Genomic DNA, 16,702 nt, shown 5'->3' with positions numbered 1-16,702 from the left:
TCACGTGCGATGAGTCACAACCGAGACGACTGTTTATTTCTTCTGTCATAAATAATAAAAAGTGACGTGTGAAGCCAAACCGGCACCGTTAGTTTTGACTTCTGGGTTAGAAGAAGTTTTGAGATTAAAAAAGTGACCCCAGTTTGAGTCACGTCCCGATATTGATATATATTATGTGTTTTAATCCCAACCTGAGGGAGCATTTGTTGCTGTTTGTGTTTACAGGATTTATTTTGGGGTCAGCTTCATGGGTGCCTTCAGCACCATCTTCTGTTCAGACCGGGAACTACAACTTGGTTTTTGTTTTCTATTATCAGTGAAGTCTGTCAATTTCTTTGTTTATTTAGGTATTTATTTATTTATTTAAGACTGTTTTTAAATTAATCATCCAAGGTTTCCCTTCTTTTAAATATTACCACCTGCAATACACTGAAGAAAGAAAGAAATGTAAGTAATCATTGTTATTATATAAAAGTATAATACTTCAGTGCTCGAAAATATCAAAAGGCATTTCTGCAGTACAAATAACATATTGGGGAAAATATTTGTAATTATTTTTAGATATTTCACAGAAACCCTCCTGAGAGACAAATATCAATCAGAACAAGCCTAAATTCAAATTGTAACCGTGGAAACAGAAACAACAGAGATGATAAAAGCTCCTAAATAGCTACAGCAGCGGCGGCGCCCTCCGTCGATGTAAATGTTCATCCACGGTTTAAAGCTCATGTTGGATATGACTTGGATATGTTGGATAAATCTAAAATTAGATGATCCTTAAAAACTCATCTAAATGTAAAATAAAGGCATTTAACTACTAAAAAACACAAAGAATTAAGTAAAAATGTTGTATTCTCTTATTATATATATAAAAAAAGATTTCAGTCTGATCACACACACTTTGTGAGGAGTGTGTGTGTGATCAGACGACTTCTCCTGTGTGATCAGTAGAATCTGGATCTCCTGTGCCGGAGCATCATTATCATGGAACGATGGAGGACCACACAACGGGGAGAGAATGAGAGAGAGAGAGAGAGAGATGATAATAAACACTGGAGCTGAAAGGAGGTCGAGGGGTTGAGAGGATCGGAGGTGATGATGAGTGGAGAGTTGGACAAAGTAGCACATCAACGAGAACGGTTTTAATGAGGCTGTGTGTGTGTGCGTGTGTGTTTGACACAGACAGTCAGAAAATCCTCAGTGAACATATGACAAACTTTCCGTCTCTACATGGGTGGAGATGTGTGAGTGAGACAGACAGACAGAGAGACAGACAGTCAAACAGGGGGACGAAACATTAAATATCGTTTTCACATGGTTTTTGTTACGAGATTAAAATGATCAGCTGATTGTTGTGAAATGTTCTCTTTTATTTATGATTCACAAACTATTTGTGGAATTGGGGGCCGTACGTCAAAGAATCTATAAATTCCACATTTAGATTAATTGACTTTTGGAATGCCTAATTTTAATTTATAGGATTTTAGATTCCATTCCTTATTTTTAAAACAAGCCTCATTTTGTCAAGACAGACACAGAATGCTGTTAATAATCTTTATTATCCAGACGGCATCTGGTGCTGCCAACAGCGGATTAACAAACACGCTGCCGATTTATATGCAACTTTTTACATAAATTAATCTGTGGAAGTTGACTCCAGTAAACCGACTGCAACTGGGATGCTGGAGGCCGTTAATCCGGCGTTTCCCGTCCGTCGCACTACTTTGGCCTGCTGGAATGGCGCGGGAGTAACTGCGTGTAGGAGCATTCCCATACCCTGAAAACACTGACGTGTTCAGCCACTTAAGGGAGATGCCTTGCTCAGGGGCTAACAGAGGAGCTCCACAATCCACAGACAAAGGACTCAGGTTAGACCCACACAGGCCACCCGGTTGTTGCACGATGACCGTGGTCGCAGGAATGCAGCTAGGTGGACAAAACCCCTTCTCTGCGTCTAACAGGAGCCACTTTTCGCATGCACGCTCCACGCCATCGACTCGTTTTATTTTTTTTTATGCAGTGCCACAGGACCGGCTGGCAAATTCTGCAGCAGGGGTATTCTGCAAAGTCGGCGATGGAATAAAGGGGCAATTAAGCAGCACGGCTGCACAACCAGGCGAGAAATAAGAACCAGGAGGGAGAAGCTTGATCAAAATACATAAAAATAATGCATCGCAGCGTAGGTGATAAACAGAACAACGTGATTCCTGTTAGAAACCATCACGCAAAGCGCCGGACATGATGCAGGCAATAAGGAAATTATGAATCAGGAAGTTCAGTGGTTTTCATTTCTCTAATTTCATACTTCCCAAATGGGAAAATAAAGGAAAATTAGATTTCCTGTTCTGGCTGATATTTATCTGATGTTTGAAGCGTTAGCAGGAAAATGATTTGTCTTTGACCGTGGATCAACTGATTCCGGGGGACTTTCATCTTACGTCATCCACCAATCATCTAGTTTGTCCATTGTGGGAACAGTAACATTTTAAAGAATTCAATCCATGTCAAATTCATTCATTTTAAAATGAACAAGCTTCCGAAAAGACCTGGTGGAGCACGCGCTCCGGTGCCCACCTGCGCTCCGCCCGCCTTCTTCCCCTCCCTCTGTCAAACAAGACGCTCCACGTGAAATTCAAACACGTCATGATCAAATTTGGACAATTTGTTTGCTTGATTGATTAATTGGTTTATTGTTGCTTCTGATCAGAACCTGTTGGAGGCTTCCAGAAATGTTCCGGCCGTATTCCAGTCTAGACGACCACGGGATGGTCAGCCGTGGAGCCTACGCACACGGGCCGCACCCACACAGCGGCGCCGTCCATCATCCCGTCCCGCACCGTCCATACGGTGGAGGGCGACGGCCCGCTTGGTGCCAACCCAACGTGTGGAAGGTAGGTAGCCACAATACGACAATGCTAACGCTATCACAAGGTCTCGCTCGACCTGTTCTAAACTAGCACAGAAATACTTCCCACAAAACACATCGTATATAAATGCCAAAATGTCAGAATGGAAAAATCCTCAGATCAAATCATTTGTCCACGCCCACCCGGGACGAACACCTCCGCTGAAACTCCGGGCCTTAACCCGCTGCGGCTACTGTAGGCCGTCGTAGGACGTCGCATATTCATGAGCTCTTGCATTTATGCAACCGTCTCGGAGGTTGCACAACGATTGCAGACGGATAATATGGATTATTTTCCTGCTTTGCTTTGATGCAAAAGTGAGACTGAATATTGGATGCTCGTGATACGTGGGGGGGGGGGGTCTGTCTCCAGAAGGGAATTTCTGGACGGGGAGATATGAATAAGACTATTAGAGTTGGAGGAACAGCAAACATTCCTCCACTAGATGCTTGACTTTTAGACTTCAAAGCATTGTTGCAGCAGGGGTTTTCCCCTTCTGTAGGAGGCCTTTCATGTGCAGAAGTTGCTTTGGCGTTGGGTTGCGTGTGTGGGTACATGCGTGGAGGTGTTTGTGAGTCAGCCGCTGCTTCACGGCTCCGGCTGAACCGTTCGGTTCCTGGTCCGTCAGGCGCAGGTGAAGGTGAACGCAGATTAGCAATTACGTCAGACATGTTACGAATCTTTTGCACTTAAGTTGTCAGCGCCATAGCTAATTTTTTTAAATCATTCTTTCCTGCACAGCGGAATGTTTAGCATCTTTCAAACAGACGCTAGGCAACAGCGCTAACGTCAAACTAAGGCCGCCTCTGTTTGTGTGTTGTCATCGCATGCTAGCTTTCTGGCAGCACCTGTGTAGACGGAGCTCTGAGATCGTTGCTACAGCAAATGATGGAACGGATTCTGGGAGGAAACGGGGAAAGTGTTTTGGTATGAAGGAAGGGGGGGGGCAGAAAATGAAAGCCAATGCATGGAGGGGAACAGCGGTGATTGGTCCGGACCACCCATCTAGTGCCTGGGCGAGCTGGACTGGATGGACGGATGAACGAACGGGGGGTTAAAGAGAGACCGAAGACCAGGGTCATGACTCAGATGGACTCAATGTGCTGGAAACATTAACATGTCAATGCAAAACACACACGCTGCCGCCAGCGACTGAGTGCAGTCCATGTTCGCTGGGGAAGCTTCACCCGGCCCGTCCCACGCTCGCAGAGAATCTCGGCACGTCGGCCATATTTGAAGCAGCCCAGGAAGCACCCTCCCACCCTCCAGTCAGACTAACTGAATGAAGCCTCGGATCCAAATTGTGTTTTCCGAGGACAACAGATCTCATTGTGCTTCCTCAGATCAGCCGCATGAAACCTTATAAATGATCCAGAGATCTACCGACAGCACCTAGAAGCCAGAGACCGTTCTCCTCCAGAGGTCGTTCCCTTGACCCCTATGATATGGGGGGTTAGCTAACAGGCTAATAGGATTAGGCGAACAGGCTTCGCTTTGTCTCACCTTTGTCTCACCTTTGTCCTCCTCCCTGCGCCGATTGTTCTCACAACAGCAGAGATCAAACCGTCCCGACTATTCTGATAATTGACACGCAGGACAAAAACACAGGGCGCTACTGGATGAAATATATCATCATTCTCCCCCCCCCCCCCCCCCCCCCCCCTCCCAAGTGGGGCAGAGGAGGGGTTCAAGGCCACCAAGCAAGCCAAGCATAGCATAGACAGACAAGGAGGGACCTCCGGGAAGGACATTGTGAGGCGTTGGTGAGACCGGCCTGGGAAGACTGGCGATTATGAACCAAGTGAAAATGGACAGTTAACAGTCCCCCCCCCCCTAAAAAAACACACGTCGTATTTCTTTAGTTTCATGTGTCAATACAAATAAATAAAGATTTAAAATAAAACTAATTTCATCGACCAGCGCTAGCTCAGCAGCGCTAGCTACAAACGTTCTGTGTGACAAAACGATGTCAACAAACAAATAAATCGTCCTTTCTCAGCGTTCACATGGATTCGACGTGTCCCGGTGTGATTCTGAATGCCACCGTGGGAATCGCGTTTCGAATCTCAGGCAGAAAATGGGAATGTTTTAGGAGGGTGCGTGTCATGTCGGGAAAACAGGAAGGAGAAGAAAGCCGCCTATTATTTCAATTAGGGATATTCATGCTTTTTTATTTTTATTTTTTAATCCAGGATGACTCGCTCCAAATACCGAAGGTCCCGATCAGATTAAAATGCTGACATGATATGAATCAACGTGCGACAGACGGAACGCCGTCGTCTCGATCGGCGCCGGGCAGCACCGCCTCCACGCCTTGGCGAGGAGACTGCAGGTTTTTTTGTTTTGACGTTCTTGTGCTAATGCTAATTAGCTGCAGCTGATCTAATCAGCTGTTGGGAAAATTCTTCAAATTAAAAAGCATGACAGAAACATTTGATCAGAAATAAATAAATAAAGCTCCATTAGTGAGGCCTTTGTTGAATGTTCCCTGACTTCCTGTTTGCGCCTCCTTCAGCAGCATGCGTATTGATTATATCAGCTCCTGTACGTCCGGCCCTCTGGTCCAGCGGGGGGGACCAGTTTCATTGCTTCCTCTGGTGCCGGGCTTTAGACCCATGCATCCAATACAGCCAATTTATCCAAGCGTTCAACCACCCGGACCACCGGGGCCCCCGCATACCCCGTGGCCTTTATGAGATTAATGCACTGGATGGAGCAGGTGTCTGCCAAAAATTCCATTCCTGTTTAAACCTCCGGGACAAACTTAATCCTATTAGGCCTAATTGAGTGAAGTCGACAGTCTTTTTCAGTTAAAGTATGTTCACACACTAATAGGATTCAAAAGGGGGGTAAGGACCGAGGGTAGGACTGTCAGTGTGTGGCTGGGGCCGTGGACGGTGTGCGTCAGGGAACGAGTGTTTTGCAACCAGTGGAGGCTTCCCACTGTGTTTGGGAGGGAGTGAGTGGGTTGGAGGTCTCCTCGGAGGCTAGGTAAGCTCAGATATGGGGGGGGGGGGGGGGGGGTTCCATTGTCCATCTGTCCCTTTCTCAAAGACGTGACATCTTATGCCCGCGGGGTGGGGGGAGGGGGTCCAGTCACGGATGTCTTCTGGTACTCAAGGGTGAAATGATCATTGTGGTCGCCGTGGCCTTTGAAAGCACATTGTGGGCCACAAAGCAAGAGATTGTATGGCAAGAATTGACAACATAAATTTCTCGAATTAAACTTTATTTAAACGGTCAAAGGTCAGCTACGATGTGACGTTAGAATTCTGCATATTCTGCCGGAAAACGGCTCTTCCAGCCGTTATTTAACAGCGTAACGTGGGGAAAAATGGAGATTGTGACTGATTTAAAAAATGGTAAATTACTGGAATTAAATAACACATGGAAATACATGGGAACATTATTAATTTGTAAAAAGTCTTCAAAAGTGCAAACTGACCATCATGATCATGAAAGGAAATGCATATTAATCAGAAACTTCCTGGTGACAAAGCAGCCATGTTACGAGACCGTCGCCTCTCTGAAGGTGGCCACCGTGTAATCTCACCCTCTATTCGACGAGACGAGCGAGCGCGATGGGCGAAGCCACGCACACACACACACACACACACACACACACTTACAGAGGCGCGCCGAATTAGGAAGGTCAGCGTTGGACACAATGTTTAGCCAGCGGCGGAAGCGACGGAGACATGGCCAGAGGAGCTTGACCTTTGGAGGCTGGATGTGCACCACGGGACTCCCTTTGAAGGAACCCCCGTCCCAAAAGGAGAGACTAAAGGTTGGGGTCGGTTTGGCCTTCAGGGGCAAGCCGAGCAACAAAGGCGGGGCTGTAGAGGTAGTCAATGGATTGAATCACTGTTATTAGTGTGTCATTATTTTATTGTTACGTAAGAGTGTCGGTGTAAAGCCGCTGCAAATAAACAGATGAATGGAAACGGGAAGAAAATGAGTAAAATGGATTGCTTTTACAAAACATGTGATCCAGAATCATCGCCGTGAAAGTCGGAACAAAGGAGGACGGGAATGCTCAGACTTTCAGGAATGGAGACAAGACATCTGTAACGGTCTTGTGTGCTTTTAAAATGTCTATTTCTGACACAACTCCCCACATTCATGGAACAGTCAGGGTTAGGATGAAGGTAATTCAAAAATGTCCAGATAATTACACCATGCTGTATGTTCCTCTGTTGAAGGTAGTTTCCTAATTTGATCAGAAACGTGTCCCCATTTCCAAGAAGTGGTTAATTAAAGCTAACTTAATGTCAGGACACAGACAAATAACAAAACTGAAAGTTTGCTCGCATCAAAGGCTACTCTTGGAGATTTGGTGAATTATCTTTACCTAATTAATACCAAGGTCACATTATGAGGCCCAGACCATCCAGTGGCTGCAGAGCTTACTAATAAAAAAATTAAAAGAATTGAAATAATTGGCATAATTGAAGGTGGCTGGGCACAGTCAGGGGGCGTGTCAATGTTGGGCCGTCCTCAAAGAGAGACGGTCTGCACAATTAGCCACACGATCTCTGACCCGCTCGGAATAATTAATGAATAACAGAGGGGATAAAGACAAAAAGTGCAGAGCGGTCTGCTTGAGTGGCGAGCGAGGGTAATACATCAAAGAATGCCGTTAATTGGCCCTGTGGCTTTCATTCTTTGCCCTATTTCTTTCAATTCATTGACTCAAAATAATGGGTTCAGGTTCATTATCAACAGGTCGTAAGCCTTGGGAGTGGCAAAATTCAAGTCAGTGGTGTGTGTGTGTGTGTATGAGTGCATGTGTGCAAAATTAATGTGTGTGTAATGCCCCCCCCCCCTGAAGCCAAAATCCAAATGACATCAAGAACTCACTGGGAAAACTACGTTACATCGTCGGGTTGAGAGGGGAGCAACAGGCTGCACTTTACTGGACTTTTTTAAGTGTAGATTTTGATCATCGTCACAATGCTGGAATATAACTGGTACGGACAGGTGAGTAAAACCAACACACCGACTCTCGCAGCGAAGCTTTATCAAGAAGCAAATCCTGTGCAGGCAATCACAACTGGATCCACGAAATCAAATTAAAACAATATGTCCGAGTCATGTGTTTGTGAGCTTCGGATAAAGAGTGCCTTTGTTTTTTGGGGGGAGGGGCTGCAGTTATGAATAACAGTGATAATTAAATATATAAATTCAGGCCATTGATTCGTTTATGAGCACCATGTGCAAATTCTGTTGGATTGGATGGATATCAAATTTCATGTGTACAAATAACATTTTGAAACTCATGAACAAATTTAGTCTCTCATCCGGCGCAAAGTCAACAAAATGTTGCCGATACAACGTCAAATACTGCACAAGACTATAAAACAAAACAGACTCAAAATTAGTTAATTTTTCTAAAAGCACAAAGTAGAACGTTTCTCATACTGGGCTGAGAGACATGTCGGGCAATTAATACCCTGAAATACCCCTTTTAAGTCTTCTGGTCTCCGGGGCTCCCCATTGTGATGAAACAACCGGTGTTGTTTCATGTTAGCCTCAGACAGGTGGCCCCCCCTTCCTCTGCCTGCACATCAAATCACCAACTCAGCTCGAAATGGAAAGAGACAAGAAATAGATGGAGGGAGCAAGATAGGGAGATACGGTGCAGATAGAAGGAAGACAGGGAGGAAAGGAAGGGCAAGGTGGAAGGAGAGATTTTCTGCTTTGGTGGGATTTGCCTCAAGTCTTTCCGTATAGCAGATGCCTTCCGTGACCTCTGGATGGTTAAGATACTTTCACACAAGAAATGAGAGTTAATGCGGTCTTGAATCCAGTAACTACACCACATAACTTTCAAAAACAGCCCCCACCATTTGTTAAAAATACATAAAGAAATTGCTTTAAAAGGGAAAGGCAGCATTCTATTGAAGTGTTTCTCGTTGGTGCTTTCAAGGACTCTCTGAGATCCAAAGTATCAGCACGTTTTAAAGCTGTAGGGTGCAATGGGGGAACTCAAATCCAGGAATTGACATGAGATAAACTGGGGTTTGTTGCTTTGATAAAAGTTTAAGCTCAAAATGAAATCACCACATGGGGTGGGGGGGGACTCAACCAAAAGAAATAGGTCAATGAAGTTAAGATGATTGCAGATTAGCCAGTCACAAAGTCTTTGGTGATTCGATTTTTCGGCCGGATCAGTGAGATAAGTCCGCCCGTGGAGGCCGGACGCCGGTGGTGGCGGCGGCGGCGGCTGATGATTCTGCTGAGACCAGTGAGGCTGATGAAATTTGTGAACCTGCAGACTTTGCAGAAACGGGGAGATTTAGGGAGCTTCAGCACGACGTTTAAAGTAAACGGACAGATGTTCTGTGTGATGGATTATCCATGATTTCTGTACCGCGACCAACGGCTGTTCTGACCGCCAGAAATCAATTTGAGCACTTACGGCAAGCTCTCATGGAGCGTATACACACACACACACACACACGTATTTCATTGGCTAATACATACGTCAGCAAGGGCCTTCGTCCCTAATGCGTTTCCGCTGCATGAAGATAGTTTGGCTTTGATGTCTTAGAACTACCCATATGAACGATTTTAGAAGCGATTGTTAATTAGAGAGTAACAACGATTTTACGGGTGTCCTCGGTGAACTGATGAAGATCCGACATTGTGACGACTTCACAGAGAGCATCCATTATCAACGCAAAAGCGGAGTAGATGCAACTCGTGGCTCGAGCATCAGCGCCGGCGCGAGCGAGAGAGTTTGTGATTACGGCAAATGCCCAAAATCATTGGGTGCTTTTTTATTTGACTTCCACTGCACAATATGAATCAGAATTTTATTTCGTCATTAATTGTCAGCCGCTGTCCAAAAAGGGAAGCGAGTGGACCATCGATCCAAAAGCAGAATGCTCACATGTGCTAATTGAAGAAACCAATTATAAGATGCACACCTTCAGGGCCGCCAGGAAGCGTAGGTAACCCTGTATGTCCTTACGATGCGGACGTATATCAACAGATTCAGCTATCTAGTCTGTACTAGGCAAGAGTCTGAGACTATGAGGGGGAATTCTTCACCACATCCTCAGACGCCAAGCCTTTTCTATTTAAACAAGAGTGACATGTATTTGATTTGTAGTTAACTTCAGGGGCATGAGAGTTAAGTTAATCAGAACTCCATTGAAGTGATGTGAATGAGATGATTAATAAAATTAATAAAAATGCACCTTTCAATCGCCTCGCCTTCATTCTCGGCCTTTCTCTCACGCGCCACCGAGAAGACGAGCGCTTCCCTCGTTCAAACGGCGGCGGACAAAGATAGCCGAGGACAGCTAACAGAAGGCCCTTTGTCCTCAGCACAAAACGCACATTATTATTACTGGCAAGGCCAGAGTTGATTTAATTTTCTGCTCCGTTCTTATGAAACATCTATGGCATCATTTAATTTCCTACAATCGAGTTAAAGGGTGGGAGGGGATCAATATATCTTCACCAAAAAAAGCTTTTGAACAGTGCCTGGCAAAATCCAGCCCACAAATGCACTTCGTGCATGCCAGTAGGAGGGGGCTGATCATTCTTCCAGGTAAATCTTGAAAAGGTCAAGAGATGGCGTGGACATATTTCTCATTTTGATCTTCATGCAGCTTTAAAACTGGAGGTGGAGCTTAGAAATAGGATTTGTAAGATGATAAGCAAAGTCTCTAACTTCATGAAACCATCCACAACCCACGATTCCCCCGGAGTATTTGATAATAAAATACCTCGCAGGTTTGCACACACCTACTTGGTCCTTTAAAGGTTAAAGAAACAACTCAATCCTCTCCGTCAAGACCCAACAGTCCCCTTTAATTCAACCGAGGGTGTCAAAATGAAACCCATCACAGCCCAGTAACTCCTGAACACTTATTTTTCATCATATAGCTGAGAAAACGTATTCAAACCTGCTGGATCAGAGTTTTATAAGACAAGAAATTAAGGACAATGTTAAAGAAACCCTATTTGAGCTCGTCTTGGACACATAGTAGGTCAAACATCTGAAGGTTTTTTTTTTAAAACAAAAAAGCAATAAAAGCTTGAATCAAACTATGTTTGAGAGTCTAGAAATGTGATTCTGCAGATTGTTTGATTTAAGACGGACTGAAAGCGTATAAAAACTGCTAGTTGCTTCATGAGAGCATTTATGATGACAATTTAATGTTTTACAAATTCATTCATTCATCCATTGTCCAACTGCTTATTCCGTCATCGGGTCGCGGGCCAAGCTGGAGCCAATCCCAGCAGTCAATGGGCGAGAGGCAGGGTACACCCTGGACAAGCCGCCAGTCCATCGCAGGGCTGTTTTACAAATGAAATAATCAAATATAAAATCATTATTAAGTGATTCTTGTCGATATTTGGTTGAAATCTAAATGTAAAAAACGCTGACAACCAAAAATGTGTGTAAATTTTGTGTTATGCTATAAATTTGCTACATTTTGTACAGTTAAATTTGAAAGTCTTTTTAAATGTCTTTTTTTGTTGTTGTTTTTGTCTCTTTTGACTGTGCTGATCATAAATCGTTGAATTTCTATTTCTTATGCAACTGTCCCTCGTGTGACATCAAAACCTCCGGCCTCCTGGATGAACAGAGCAAACAAGCGCCTCTTTGTTGACGGCACAAACCATAGGTTATTGGATCTCGTAAGGTCAAAGTTGATTTAATGTTCTGAGTTTAATGGACTTATTTGATTTCCAAAAACATAAAAGGAGGAGGAACAATCCATGATTCTCCACTTGATCTTTATTTCTCTGGACAATTAAGGTTAAGGTTATTTTGCTTCTATATTTTAAGGAAATAATTAAATTCCCTTTTAATGCTTAAGAATAATAAAAAATATATTCCTTTAAAAGTAAACACTGTAAAGAAATAGTCATGTTAAATAATAAAAAAAACATCTTTGTTACGTTTTTTTCCTGGCATTTATCTGTCTCTCTGTCTGTTGCCAACATAACTCAAAATTTGGGGTTGATCCAGAATAGATCATGTTAACTTTCATCAACATTCCAGTAAATTGCACTTCAAAGTTTGTTCCTCAATATCTCGGTTGATTATTAAAAGATAATTTCTATCTTAGTGCCAAATTTCATCCGGATCGAATCCGGATTGCGGATATTTGAGATTATTCTAAAAATGGGGGTACACTTGCGTTTTGGTCTACATTTAATATTGGAGGTGGAGATTTGTAATAACAAGGAGAGTATGTTTTTGACAACGTTTGTCTGACTGTTAGCAGGATTACCGAATAACTGCTGGATGCATCTGATTGAAACATGGGATGAAGATGGGTCGAGGTCTAACTTAGATCCATTACATTTTGAGAGCGATCCGGATACCCATCTGGATTCAAAAGAAATCTGGATTTTCTCATTTACTTATAATGGAGACTTTTTCAAAAATCACATCTTGTGCAAATATGCATTCAATTCACTCACCAAAAATCTGGATCAGATACAGAACAAGGTCAATTTGACGAATTAAATTTTAACATTAAAGCCCCATTTATGGATTAAAAAAGCAGTTGAAAATACACATAAACTCTGATTCACTTCATGGTTGCCGTATAAAGATACCATGAACTGATCCAGATCGCCATGTGGACAGTGCAAATCTAATTAGATTTAACTGAAATCATGTGTGATACTGTGTGTTTTAAGAACATCAAGTAAATTTCATGATAGAATGAAAGTCGGCTGACATCTACAAGTCGCTTAAATAATCTTTTCTTGTAAATGTTTTCAAAAACGACAACGTACACTAGCTCATAGTTTAAAAAAAATGTTGGGCTTGCTAATTACCTCAATTTTCTTTCCATTTTCTGAATAAAGAGATTTGTTTTTAACAGTTTTTTATTATTATTATCATGCGACTGAGACCTTTTATTTGATATATTTTCAGAACCTCTGCTTCAGAAAATTAAAATTAAAATAAATAAATCTAAATTTGAACTCGTTTTTAATCTATTTTCTTACCAACAATAAGATACTGTTCATGCAGCAACTGAATTAGACCCTGTAAAGCTGATTTATGCGTTTAAAAATGAAGCAGAAGAAAACTCAAGATTATAAACATTATGTTTTTAAATTGCCATAATGAAATCAAGATATCATAAGATCCACATTTCTCGTTGGTTTTTTGAGGCCTTTGCCGAAGCATCAGAGGCCTTTGCTGTGCTGATCCGGCCCCGTCTCACAATCAACCATGTGCATAATTTTAATAAGACTCACCTTTGTAGCCCGCCGGGGCTCCTTTTCACTGCCGGCCAAAAACGAGATTAAAACTGTTTACAGTGCAGCTGTCTGGCATCATTCAAAGAGGCAGCGCTAACAACAGAGCTAACCGGTTCGAGCTCACTGGGTCAAGGTCGAGGGTCAAGGATGAGGCGGCGCTTTCAGGACCACAACCGCTACACAACAGTTTACCCATAATCCTCTGCCCTGTATCGCCTTGATACTGTGGCCTGAAATGTGTAGATTAAATCTCACGCAACCATTAATGCAGTGAAGCCAACGAGCCTTAAAACATATTTGGTTGAAGCTGAAACATTTGGAAGCATGCTAATGTAAGACGGTAGCGAGCTAGGCAACGGTTTTACCCTGCAGTGGTAAACTTCTGCAGCATGTTGGGTGTTGGTTTGCAGACAGGGATGTTCTCTATGGAAGCAGACTGCAAATTCAATATTTCATCAAGGTAACAAGCGCACAAGCACACACGCAGTTTCATGTGTAATCCAGTTAAAATGGCTGTAATATTTAATTCATATGAGAATCATTAAAAGTGTACGGGTGCCGTGTCCATTATGCATTCCTTTTCTAGCAGGATAAAACAGTCCTCAGATGTGGGAGCTGCACTTTGATGTGTTGTCTCAGAAGCAGGAAGTCCCTGATGTTTAAAACATGCATTGCGGGCTTACTAACAAAGGTGAACACTTGTGGCTTTGCCCCAAGATGAGCCAAAAACGGCCAGCCAGGAATTTCTCTATAGGTCTGATAAATTCACACACACACACACACGTGGACTTCAAATAAAATACACACATTTGTATTAAAAGCGCAAAACACAGTAAACACGAGTGTCTCTTGAAATGTCCCAGAAACGGCATCATAAATTCAGCTGGCAGATGCGGGGCAGGTTGTTGGTCTGGCTTGGATGGAATGAGAAGCCCTTTTTAGGGAGAATCTTTGCGGGACGAATTGCAATTTAACAGCCAAAGCATGTGCCTGAGGGATCGGACATGGACGGATGAGTAAAAGACAAGTACAAACAGAAATATCGATGACAGGCTCATATTTTGGATAAATCATAGCAATATTTTTTTTTAAATAATTTCCTGATGCACATGAACGCATCAGCAGTGCCATAACCCATTGATAAATCATAATGTGTTCATTTGCCTGCTGAAGGTATTTATTTATGATAACCGTGAACATTTTTGTAGCATGATGCAGGTAAAACAAAAATGCTGAGTACACTTTCCTGCACTCGATACTTTCTTTGCATCCGATTGTGCCGATTGTTGGGACTACTGGGGGGGGGGGTTCCGTGGCTGTGTTTTGATGTTTTAAAAGCCTTCCAAGGGAAGCGGGGGGGTCAAGAAGATAACCTAGAAGAATGTGCTTAGCTGGGCTGCGTGTTCTGCAGGAAGGAAAGTGCGGTGATCCTCAAGCAGGAACTCATATTCTATCAACTTATTACACTTTTAAACACACGCACTGCACCCCCCCACCCCCAACTGCCATCTGTATTTTTGCATCTGTCAGGCCTTTCCCTGACCATGCACACAGGAAACGGCCGTGCAGCAGCGCCGAAATAAGCTGATGTGTCATGCCTTTCCTTTCGATATTTCTACAAAAGCTCAGGATAGGAGGCTGCAGCCCCCCCGGTTTGGATGACACAGCTGTAGCCATGACAGTTCTTGCTCTTCAGAACTGCAGCTCCTGTCTTCGGGAGGACGATCTGCCACTCCGGGAGCCATGAGTCGCTGTTGTGTGGTAAATGTGATCACCGTGACAGCGATCCAGCTGCTGCAGGTAGGGCTGCAGGGGGCGGCGGGGGATCTCAGGCATCAGATAGATAGAAATCAATGTGTGTGAGCAAAACTAGAAAAGCACTCGGAGAGCGCAGACCTCCGCCAAGCAGCTCCTTCCCCTCCTAATTGGATTTACACAGTCCACATGGTGATCTGGATCATCACCGAAAGGTTCTAAATTGTTCATGGTATCTTTAAAAGTGAATCAGAACTTTTCAATGTTAAAATGTAGTATTTTTTCCTCACCTCATTCTGGATCAAATCCAGAAGACATATGACTGGGATTTATGGTAAGTGAATTGAATGCAGATTTTTACAAGATATGATTCTTAAAGTCACCGTCACCCGGTATTTCATAAGTTGCAGGATTTTTCTGAAGCGAAAGGAGAACTTGCGCAAGACTGAAAGCGAGTTAGGCAAGACTTTTTCATTTCAAACAGACACCTGTGAGGTGTTTATTTTTATTTTTTTAAACGGCTTTGAGAGTGCAGCGAGTAAACCACTGATCACATCTCGCAAATAGAAGCCGAAGAAATCATGATGGCATGAGCGCGTGCGTCTGTGATCCAAAGTCTTGTTTTTAATTTCTAGTGGAGAATTGGAGATTTTAAAACATTACTGCGACACAGATCTGGAATTGCAATTCTAAAAGTGGTTGTAGCTCTGCCGTGAAATGCGTCACTGCCTGTGTTCAGTGTGCTACGAATCAGACGCATGATTTGTGTAAAAAGCACGCGTGACGTGATCTGGTGGTATCAGACATACAAAACTGACAATATCATTGCTTTGACGTCGGTGAATTGGAAAGTTAGGCTCGCATCATTCCCTCCGGGTGTGTGTGTATATCTGAACCTGTGACTGCTTCTTTACCAGCGAACACAAACCTCAACCATTGCGACAGGTGCCAATGGAAATGCAGAGAAGGACACTTTAAATGTCTCAGGAATCCGGCTAGTCGGTACAAACCCAAACTTGAGCCTTGAAAGATTAGATTCTGGCGGGCATTGATAATCTCCAGCATGTCCTTCTTCACACATGCATAGAGCCGCCATTGTAGAAGCTGGCCTCGGTTACTGAAGCACCATTAGCTCTCAAATCTAATCAGATTCCCTTAAGTGGATAACAAGCACGTCTCCGGCATTTACAGTAGCGAGAAAGCTGGTGAAACGGGGACAAACTGTTGTCACACAAAGCAGATTTGGCGTGAAGCAGTCCTGACATGCCTCCTGCCATCCGCGATGGACAAAAAATGTTGATTAGCTAACAAACGGCATCTTGTTTGGCCCCGGAGGAGGCAGATAAATGTCCTCAGTCACGACTTACAAACCGAGTATTGTGATTGTGTTTTGACGGAGGTGAATATGCGCGGCTCGTCTAGCTGACGAGGGGTTTTTATTATACAGTCCTGCTTCCATGTGGCCCTAGCTAAAAGTCTCAAGGGTTGTGCTAGCAGACGTTTAACCCCATAACGTATTTATTTTAGAGGCATGGAAAACTTTGTGCTCACCAGCTAGCTGCTATAAGACTTTCAAACTTTCAAGACAATGACTTGCTCTGGACGTTAAAATTCGATTAAACTCAAAAGGAATAAAACACTGTTCCTTTTGTGGACACTTGCTCTGGTATAATCAATGGCTAACAGTGGCAAATGTGCTCATTCCATCAAGCTAAAGTTGTGTAACTTTAAGCCTCTAAAACACTTGGTATGCTGCTATTCCGGTTCAATAGTTAATCTAATATTCTATTGGAAGC

Source organism: Brachionichthys hirsutus, chromosome 22 (genome assembly GCF_040956055.1).
Source record: "Brachionichthys hirsutus isolate HB-005 chromosome 22, CSIRO-AGI_Bhir_v1, whole genome shotgun sequence".
Taxonomy (NCBI): Eukaryota; Metazoa; Chordata; class Actinopteri; order Lophiiformes; family Brachionichthyidae; genus Brachionichthys; species Brachionichthys hirsutus.
Note: the sequence above shows the minus strand (reverse complement) of the source record.